We start from the raw sequence: 11225 nt of genomic DNA, 5'->3' as shown, positions 1-11225 counted from the left end.
TATCAGTGCATAAAATAGCTGTCTCATTTTGGCTCCATAGTATTTTACTGTATAATTTGAGCCTAATTTACTTAATGAGCCCTTTGTTGATGGCATTTGGAATGCTTCTAATCTCTTGCTACTATGAGGAGTGTTGCAATTAATGCAATCTTCATACAGAAGTAATTCCCAATGCACGTGAGTACAGCAACAGGATAAATTCCCATAACAACTCCTCATTCAATAAAAAGGGACATGTATTCTTAATAGATACTACCAACCCTTCCCTAGAAGTCATATCTGTTAGTACTATTAATGGCAAATTATGGCATTGCCTATTTCCCCATATCTTTCAAATTTCATTCATCTGTTTCTGTATTTTAACACATGGAACTGTGTCATTATAAGACTATCTGTAGGTTTGTGTTGGGTTGTCCTAAAGGGTGTTTTTACATATCATTTGCACATCCATAGGTGGAGAAAATATATTTGAAGAAAATTAAAAACTGTTTCCTTGATCTGAATAGTGGTTAAAGAAATACTCCAAAGTAGCATTCAAGAAGAGTGCTTGCAAGCGCTTTGTGCTCAATAAATATTTGAAAAGTGACTCCCATGGTTCTGATGAGCTTCGCTAAATTCTCAGAATGGTATAGTTGGGTAGGCTAATTTAAAGCCACATAGTAGCAACAAGATTGTGGATTTAAGTGGTATTTATCGCTGGGGTTCATTTCAACAAAAATCATAGTTTAATTGGTCATTTAGCTAACCACTTGCAGGTTGGATGAGAAAAATAAGTGCAGAACATGCACTATTTACAGGAAAAGTTTTTCTTCAAAGTGGAATTCTAAAATTAAGTTTGGAAAGCACTTAAGAGACAAAGCAGTACTAGATTACCAATTCCAGCATTTTGGTATTTCCCCGCATGTTTCTTTTGTGTGTTAGGATGCCATACACACATATCTGTGACATGTATATGTAAATACATTATATATTGCATAGAATTATAATCACGATGAAAAATAATTGGCCAATATTAGATTCAATTTTATACCAGCAATTTTTATTTTTTCATGAACTTCTTATCCATTTTTGTGGCTTTCTAAAATATCACCAACTGAATATATATTAATCTATTTAACCATTGCTATGGAATTCTTACACTGATTGGTATGGACAGGCTTGAGGGTCTGCTTTAAACCTTCTCAATGTTCATGTATATCTAGACATCTATCTGTAAAGCTTTTATCACTGTATTTGTGCTCAGGATTTACAAGCTTCAGTTTCCAGACTATACCCTTTTCATTTCTATATCTAGTTACCTATTTACGTATTTTCCTTGATTACCACAAGCATTTCATACCCACTGCTCAAAATCAGACAGTTGTTTTTCACCAAGCCTTTCACTTCCTACTAGATGCCGAATTTTGTTAGGTGATTTCTCTATCCACAAATCAATTCATCCGGAAATGGAGTCATTCTGGATTTCTCCCTCTTCTCTCTGAACATTGTCTTTTCCATTTCACCAGTGTCTTGGTGAATGCTGCTGTTTTTATATTCCTCATGTGTACCTCTTTCCTGCATCCTCATTATTCTGTCCTGAATTATGGTCCTACTATAGTTTTCTGATCAGTCTTTGGTTGATGTTTCTGCTCAAGTGACACTCAGAGATCAGCCAGTATTTCGCCAGCTAGAAAACTTTTAAAGGCTCTGTAATAGTTTGAATATATGTCTCCTAAAAGGCCATATGCTCAAGGTGTCCAGTCCATGGCATTATTGGGAAGTGGTGAAATCTTTAAGAGGTAGGGTCTAGTGGGAGGTTTTGGGTCATTAGAGGAGTACCCTTGAAAGAGTCTGTGGAATCTCCATGCCTTTCTCTTTCTCCTTTTGCTTCCAGGGCCGTAAGGTGTGTGGTTTTGCTTTATTATGTACTCTTGCCAAGATGCACTGTCTCCTCACAGGACTAAAAGCAACAGGCCAACTGATCATGGACTAGAACCTCAGAAATCATGAGCCAGAATAACCCTTTAAGTTGATTGTCTGAGGTATTTGTTACAGTAACAGAAAGCTAACTAGCACAGGCCCTCCATCTCCCAGTGTTTTTCAAACATTTCTATCAACACACCCATAATAGAGAAAGCCCACATAGACTGTAAGTTCAAAGCTTCTTTGAAATCTTTGTTTTTACCTTAAAGATTTATGTGAATTATACAGTTCACCCAATTATATATTTGACTTTGTTTTGACAAGAAAAGATCTTCTTTCAAAATCTTTCAAAGGAATTGATATGCTCTGAAAGGGTATTATGACTTTTTGTGACTTCCTCTGTGATATAACCCTGTATATTTATAACACTTCTTGAAATAGCACGGCTTCTAGGATAAAATCTGCTGTGCTCAGTGTGTCATAGGAGTGCTGCTTCATGTTCAGTGTGTACTGTCCACATGGGCCCCTCACCTCTCACCGGTGCTTTCTCTCATCCTTCATCCAGCTATGCTGGGCCTCTTGTCTCACCTACCTCCATCCTGCTACATGCTGCATATTTTCCTTACGGCCTCTACCTATTTCTCCTATGTGCAATGCCTTCTTGACTTCTTTATCCTTTCTTTTATTTACCCTTTGCCCAATTTGGTTTACCTGATGACAAAGATATTTTTAAATATTCAAATCCCCAATTATCTCCTCTATGAAAACTTTTCTGACTTTACCAAGTATATGTGTATGCGTATGTATATGTACATATATTTCTATGATAGCATATCTTTGATGGTTAATTTTACGTGTCATTTTGGTTAAGCCATGGTGTCCAGATATTATTTGGTTAAATATTATCTCAATTACTTTTCTCATTGCTGAGACAAAATACTTGACACCTACAAGTTAAAGGAGAAAGGTTTGTTTTGTTATTTTATTTTATTTTATTTTATTTTATTTTTTTGTGGTATCAGGGATTGAACTCACAACCTTGCACTTGACAGGCAGGTGCTTATGCCACTGACCTATATCCTCAGCCTGAGAAAGGTTTATTTTGGATTAATGTTTGTGGAGGTTTCAGTCCCATAGTTGGCTGGCTCCAAGGCAGGGTGGCATAGCAGAGGGGAATTGCAGCAGAAAATAGTCCATAGTAGAGCAGGCAGGAGGCAGAAGCAGCCAGAAACCTGCCTTCCATCTTTCCTTTTTACACCATCCAGGGTACCAGCCTATTGGCTGGTGTCACCCACACCCAAGGTGGACCCTCCATTATCCACATCCAGAAATATGCTGAACAAATTTAGTTATCACAGATCCTTAATCCCAGTGTCACATACCCTAGATCTGCCACCTATGAAAAGCCTCACCTATGAGCGCATGAGGCTTTGAGGGAACATTTAGATATAAGCCATAACAAACATTATTTTGAATGTTTCTGTGAGGGTGTTTTTGAGTGAGATTAGGGGCTAGTTGACTCTGACTAAAGCATTATCAACTTCTATAATGTGGGTGAACCTTTTCCAATCAGGTGAAAGCCTGAATAGAAGAGACAGATTGACCTCCACTCCGGAAGAGTGAGCTATTCAGTAGCTGGTCCTTGAAGCTCAACTGGATTATCTGTTCATCCCTGGGTCTCACTCTGCAGATTTTAGACCTATTAGTCTCCGTAAGGAGCAATTCTGCCAACTCCCCCATGCCTCCCTTCAAAAGTATGCTTATAAGGCCAGAGATATAGCTCAGTGGCATAAGTGCCTGCCTGGCAAGTGCAAGGTCCTGAGTTTGATTCCTGGTAAAAAAAATTAAAAAAATTTGTATATGCTGTTTTGTTCTATGACTTTCAAAATGAACATTTGTAAAAGGTTTTAAACTTCAAAACATCATTATTAAAAACTTCAGCAAAGATATTTGTCCATAATTTTAGAATGGATGTTATAAACTAGGTATTGTTCTTCAAATGGAAATTCTTATATACTTACTAATATCAAAAAAAGAAAACAAAAACATTCCATTTCATGTGCACACATAAAATTAGTAGCAAACATCATTTATAATCTGAAGTTATAAAATGTCCATTTCAAGAAAGATTTGGGCTTATAATGCAAAGAAAGCATTAAATATAAATGGGGAGATGAAATGATTGCTCCATATAGTTGATATCTATATTAGAAAAAAGAAAAGCAAATTCACAAAAGATAAAATGTTGCTTTTCTGAGATGTATTAACTAGAAAAATGTGTGCATAGAAATAAAAAAATGAAAGCTTTTATATTTTCTTTAACCTTAGAAACAAAGGTTCAGTTTAACCCGTGATCTTCTATCTTGCAAGGGATGACACTGGCAAAAACATATTTAAAATTGACAAATTAGATGAGCGCTGGAAGGAATTAACAATATATCCTCTAGCTTAGTAATGCTAAGGAGAGACAGATAATACTCTACTAATTTCTAATAGGTACATTACTTTAAAAGGACGAATTAACATGGCTGATGGCAATGGAATAGGAAGAGGTGGTGTAGCAATCACAAATAGAAGGTGAAAGAAAAACTGAATTGAATGTCAGGTAAAGTTTATAAGAGAATAGAATTTTTGGCTAAGGTCATAGATATGAACTAGGAAATGAAATGTTTATGAAGGATTCTTTATTGTTCTGTGTTTCATAAAAGGACACAGAATCCACTGTGGCTACTTTAATCAGAGGGACTTTTTAAAAACATAAAATGTCATCTGGAGCCATTGGGGAAGAAACTGTATTGAGCCTTGGATGATTTCAAGACACATGAGGGCTATGGTTACCAAGAGGGCGATTGCTTCTTCTGAGATGAGGCGGCAGCAAGCACATTTCAGGGAAGAGGCAAAAAGGGGAAGGTGCCTCACAGGATCTACAGTGGTGCTGGACAGTAGGGAGAGTAGAAACTACAGGAATGTGATCTCCATCTTACTTCCACATTGTCTAAATCACCCACGGGCACCAAACTGGTAGAACGCATATCATATCCAGACTCCAAGCTTAACATGGTCTAGGAAATGCAGTCTTTATTGTTTTGGCTTCAGTAGTACAGGAAGGCCCTTTGAAAGAGGTTAGAATAAATGGACAGTGGCTATGCAGAGCACTACAGACTTCAAGAGAAACTTAAAAGGCAAACATAAACCAACAAATCCAGATTCCAGCACCACGGAACCAACCAGTGAAACAAACAAAACAGTGACACAGCAAAAGAAGTTAGAAATATCAATCATAACCGGTTTTTCCTAAGTTTCAACACCCATTATGAATCATCTTGCCTCAAATATCCACATGTCTATTACAGAGGACTAAATAGACCACTGTAATAAGAATAATAAACACCATCCAGATACACATTTTTATTTTGGAACTTTTCTTTTGAAAAATAAACTATTTTGGACAAAACTATTTTAAACGTAATTATAGTATTGACAGAAGGTCCATCATCATACAGTCAGGCAAAGGCTGGGCATGTTGGTGCATGACTGTAGCCCTAGCTATTTAGGAGGCCAAGGTAGGAGAATCTCAAGTTTGAGGTCAGTCTGAGTAACACAGTAAGTCACTGCTTCAAAATAAAAAAATAAAAATGGTTTCAGGATGTAGACCATATTTTCTAGGCTGCCTTAAACTGGGGGTTTTAATTTGATGAAGAGCAGTTGCCTAGGACATGCAAGGTGCTAAGTTCAATGTCAAGTACAGAGAAAAAGGAAAGGAAAGGAAAGAAAAGGAAAGGAAAAGGAAGAAAGGAAAAGAAAGGAAAGGAAAGGAAAGGAAAGGAAAGGAAAAGGAAAGGAAAAGGAAGAAAGGAAGGAAGGAAGAAGAGAAAGAAAAGAAAAAAAAGGAAAGAAAGAAACACAGACAGAAAGAAAGAAAGGAAGAAAGGAAGAAAGAAGAAAATACAATTAGCAGTAAGGCCAACACTGATTCCAAATGTGTTTATCCAAAATGGTAGCTTTGTTTTCTGACAGTATGACAGAATTGTGGATAAAAGTTCCTGCTACAAACACATCTAAATGATCAATAAATGAATTTAAACACACAGTGAAGGTCTCAAAAATATCCCCAAGGAAATAAACATGAAGAGGGGCTAGAATGAGAATGGCAGAAGGTGAAGCAAAAGCTGCAGGTGTGCTTGGGTGCTTGCTGAGCTCACACCCACATACCTGTTTCAGTGGTCACAGGTGGGAGAATTAGAGGATAAGGATTTGAGTCTTCAGTGTGTAGGAAAGGGCCATACATCAAAAGCAGAATAAACACACCTTATGATCCATAATATTTGCAGATTTCCAGAATTCTATATCCTTCACGCCTGTATAAAATCCACAATTAAGAATAGTAATTTAGCTCACTGATTCTCTAACTTTAAAATTTCTCAATTTTCACAAAAGATGTTAGGTGATTAATATATTAGTTTTTCTATTAAATTGCTTGCAAAGCAAAGAACAGGCTAAGCCAACAGATTTTCCCTATATATCTCTTCAGCATCCCAAATAATTCCTAAGTGTTGGACATAAATTCATTAAACCCTCCAGGACTCTGTGATACAAATTACTGCACCTTACATGATAGATGGTGCTTCATACATTTGTTTGGATTTAAAATTGGGCAAATGTGAAACATGGTAGAATTATCTTTAATAGAGGCATAGGAATCTTAAGGGTCTAGTATAATCATCTACGTGATAGTTTATTGTATATATCATTCTTGACCAAAAGTTATCCAGATCTTGTATGCAAATCTCCAGTGCTGGACACTCACTTTCTTATAAGGAAGCACATTCTGGAGAGTTCCAGGCTTTTGAAAACTTGATGTGGATCACTTTTCTCCCTGAGCTTACCTTGAGGCCAGACTTGGTACTTCCTCACATCCCTAGATAGCAGATCCAATTCCACAAATTCTTTGAAAGTGAGTAGATCTTACTTACCAAGATTGATAAAACACTAAAGACAGAGTTTATATATCCTACAGAAAAATTTAATTAAAATCCTCCTTAGACATATTTGAGTCCCCGGTTTTCTTTTAGACCTAGAAATGCTACCCGTCTCTTTTTCTCTTCCTCTGCCTCAGCTGATGAGTTTCCTTATGTTTTCAGTGCAATTCAACTTAGGCTCTCAGCTGGTAGAGCTTTCTCAAAACAAAAGCCCTTCAGCTACAGGAAGCTGTCCTTGTAGAATGCAGGCGAGTGGCCATCTATTGTTATTTCACAAGCACTGGCTGAAAACCACCAACCAGTATGTAACCACTTCCCCCTTCAACACAGATGGTCTATTACAATATTTGCACAACCAAACTGTTTTTGAGATAGAGTGAGGAGGTGGTTGCAAGCAAAGGGCATATGTTGAGAGGAAAAAATAAGATTAAACTACTAAAAAATATAAAATTTTCTCTGCACTTCACTTACATATTAATACTATGTAAACGAGTGTCCTAAAGAGCTATTATATTTAGATAAGTGCCTCACTTGCTCTTAAATAGAAATTAAGAATTCTTTTATTAATTGGCTTTATTGTTAATTTTTATAATAGCTATAATTCACATAACATTCACAGTTTAACAGTATGCAATTCAGTGGCTTTTATTACATTCACAATTACTACCACTAATTCCAGAACATGTTTCTTAACCCAAAATAAAACTCCTCACCCACTTTAGCAGTCATCTCTATTCCCTCCTTGTAAATAACTAATCTACTCTGTCTCTGCGGATTTGCCTATTCTGGACATTGCATGTAAAAGGGATGACACAATATTTGATCTTGTAATTGGTTTATTTTACTTAGCACAGGGTTCTCAAGATTCATCCTTATTGCAGCTTGTTATAGTACTTCATTTTTCTATGTCCAAATAATATTTCATTGTGTTGTAGGAGACCAGAGTATGCCTGCCCCAAATCAGAAGGACTGATGAGTTGAAGACTTTTAAGAAGACTCAGATACAGAAAAGCTGTCTGCCTTCCCCATTTTAACTAAAAGCAGGACATATATTTGTAAAGATGCTCTTTCTCATTTCCCTGTCAGGGATGGAATTTGAGCCAGATTTCTAATCCACTGTTTTGAGTTGCCTTTCCTGAGGCTTCTCCAACGTAATGGCTTATACATGGGTTAAAAAGCTTATTTTTCTCTTATTAATCTGTCTTTTGAAACAGGAGTCCTTCCCAACCATGAACTTACAAAGAAATTATATTTCACCTCTGACAGTGTGGATACATGGCATTTTGTTTATCTGTTCATTAGTAGATAGACATTTCAGTTGTTTCCACTTTTGGCTACTATCAATAATTCTATTAACAGTTACTGTGTAGATAAATGTTTTCCAGTAGGAGTGGAACTGCTGTCATATGAGAACTCTGCTTGTACTTTTGAGGAACAGCCAAACTGCTTTCCAAAGTGACTGCACCATTTTACATTTTCACTAGCAAGTATAAGTGTTCCACTTGTTCACACCCTCACCAACACTTGCTCTTACCATTTTTATTCTAGCCATCTTAGTGAGTATGAAGGGATTCTCTGTGGTGGTTTTGATGTGCATTTCCCTGATGGCAAATAGTGCTTAGCATCTTTGTATGTGCTCATTTTCATTTATACACTTAGAAGAAATGAATGTTCAAGTCATTTGAGCTTTTTAAAATTGAGGTGTCTATTGTTGAGTGGTGAGAGCTATTTGATATGACAGCTAACAAATCCCTTAGCAGAAATATGATTTGCAAACATGTTCTCCCATTCTGTAGGTTTTCCTAAATAGTAATTTATGTTTTGGCAACACTTGATTATTCAAGGGTTAAAGCTTTGCCTCTCTCTTGGATTTGTTCCAATTTAGAAATGCTAATACGTGCAGCAGACTCTAAAATGAAAGCACAGAGGAAGGAAAAAAAATAGAGTCTAGCAGAGAGTAATGTGCTCAATTAACTTTGGCAAGCGGATGAATAAAATGTGTATATTTACTCCTGGTTCATACCACTACTCTGACTTGTGCTCCCCTGCTGAATGTTGAGCAATGGTGTTCAGTTCATGGCTTGAAGGTCTGACAGGGAGCTAAGTGTTGGAAAGGGTTACCTGTTTCCATACTTAGTGTATACGCTAAGCTTTCTGTCTCCTCCACATTGATGCTCTAAGCGTGGCCAGGTGAGAGCCTGCAGGTTTCTCATGGTAAGAGGCACTTTTATGTTCTGCTAAGTTTAAGACTCAGGGACTTAAGAGAAACAGTTGTTTTGGCATTTCAGTACTGATGCTGTAGTGTCTTCAGTGGTTCTGGGCTTTTATATAGTGACTGTTTATTTGGAGGTTCACTTAGGGGATTTCTCACATTAGTACTCCTGATCTGAGAGTGGTGCCCTGAGTATGGTCCACTTTCTCACTGACCAGACACGTAGTTGTAGGCATGTGGATCTGCAGCTGGGAGAGAGGCCAGCCATATTTCTTGCACTTCTGAGCAACTGAATCCACCTTGGAGACTGGATCACTGACACAGTCCTAGTCAGTGTGCCTGCATGTGCACATCCCTTATAATAGTTTACCAAGAGCATTTCACAACTGCAGTTTGACATAACCCCATGTATACTTTGAGGGTTAAAACACAGGAAAAATCAGCATGATTCAAGCTAGGAAGAATCAAAGGAATTCTAGTAGGGACTGCTACTAGTTGAAGCTGAGAAATGAAAGGAGAAACATGCATAAAGGAAACAGACTAGGGAAAGGCAGAAGAACAAAGAGAGACAAGACACTCGCTTGTAACTGGATATAAACAAGAGTGTACCTTACAGAGGCCAAGCTGGCTGGCCTGCTCGTATTACTCAGCTCAGTTATTCACTTAGTGGCCAAAACCAAGATAACTGCCAGACATACGGACACAGGCGCATAGTGCTAACTAGTGAAACATCCATGTGCTTATGGGTATGCAGAGGAGGATCCCATTAGAGAAAAGGCAAAAGGAGATTTTAAAAAAATTCATAGATTTTGGAGTATCTTTGTTCTTTCTGGTCACTGTAACCAAATACCCGAGACTGGGTAATTTACGAACAGGAGAAATATATTGCTCACTGTTGTGGAGACTAGGAAGTCCAACTAAGATCCAATTGTCAGAAGATTCAGTATCTGATAAGGGTGGATTTTTCACAGATGGAGCCTTTTACCTGTGTGCTCATGGCAGAAGAGGCAAGGTGCTCCTCTGACTCTTGCCTAAAAGCTCCAATTCCATTTGTGTGGGCGCTACCCTCATCTCCTTTAGGAGATGGTGCTCCATCATTTCCTAAAGGGCCCCACTCTTAAACCTACTGCACTGAAGATTAGCTTTCTACACTTTCTACACTTTGGTTGGGGGGAAACAGAGTTAATATGAACATGTTTGTTGTCTCAGTCGAATTTGGAGGAAACAATTTCTAAATCCTAAAGCCATTTATAATATCACTTTAGTATTTATGGAAAGCTTTTTGCTCCACATAAATGCAAGCACTTTTAGACTTACATGGCTGCCTATCATCACAATATTCTCAAGAAGGAAAAAATCTATTTCACCAATTTGTTTAAATCTCAGAGGTGAAGTGACTCTGTTCTGGATGCAGGAAAATATGGTTACTGATATTTAGATCACTGCACAAGCTAGGAAGTGAACTGGACACTTCACATATGTAAATTCTTTTAATTCTTATACAAATCCCACAAGGTGGGGCTTATGATAATTTCATAGATTAAAGAAAATATGTAAATCACTGAGCTGGTAATGGTAAAATCAAAACATGCCTGTTGTAACTTGGAGTGATATTTATTAGGCTGTGCCATGTTCTTTTTCATTGGTTCTGCCTGACTGAGAGCAGCTGTCTAGAAGCAGGGACAGAACGGATCTAAGCCCATGCTTAGTTATGCTGTCTGATTCTGGTGGGGAAGGAGGTAATGGCATCTAATGTAGAACCTACAGCATGGCAGAATGAGTGAAGTGTAACAATCCTTAATTCTAAGGAGCTCAACGGAGGCTTTCTGTGACACAAAGCAGCTAGTGATAAACTGCAAAAGCTCCCTTTCTTCCAGCTGCATTTTTACAATATCTTCCTTTTCCTTCTCTTTTTTGACCACAAGCATGATATTAACCATGCTAATTTATTTTATCCCCCCATCAACTGCCTAGTTTTCAAATTTTATAGAAGTTTCCTTCCTTAAAATGATGTCTTCCCAAAGGGAGTAACTTTCATTCAGTGAAATGTGGGCTGGAGCAGAAATCCATTTTTGGAGTGAGTGGCCAATGAACCTGTGATGAGCAGCTCGTTAGGTTCTAGATAAGGACAT

The 11225-nt window shown here is 37.6% G+C and overlaps 1 protein-coding gene across 1 annotated transcript in view; it reads right to left on the bottom strand.

The window, feature by feature from the left end:
- Positions 1-11225, bottom strand: part of Cpa6 (carboxypeptidase A6) — a 297452-nt gene that overhangs the window by 33456 nt on the left and 252771 nt on the right. The window lies entirely within an intron of this gene.

Source organism: Chinchilla lanigera, unplaced genomic scaffold, assembly GCF_000276665.1.
Source record: "Chinchilla lanigera isolate Chin_1 unplaced genomic scaffold, ChiLan1.0 scaffold00043, whole genome shotgun sequence".
Taxonomy (NCBI): domain Eukaryota; kingdom Metazoa; phylum Chordata; class Mammalia; order Rodentia; family Chinchillidae; genus Chinchilla; species Chinchilla lanigera.
The sequence above is the reverse complement of the archived record's forward strand: the minus strand, read 5'-3'. Positions and strand labels throughout refer to the sequence as shown.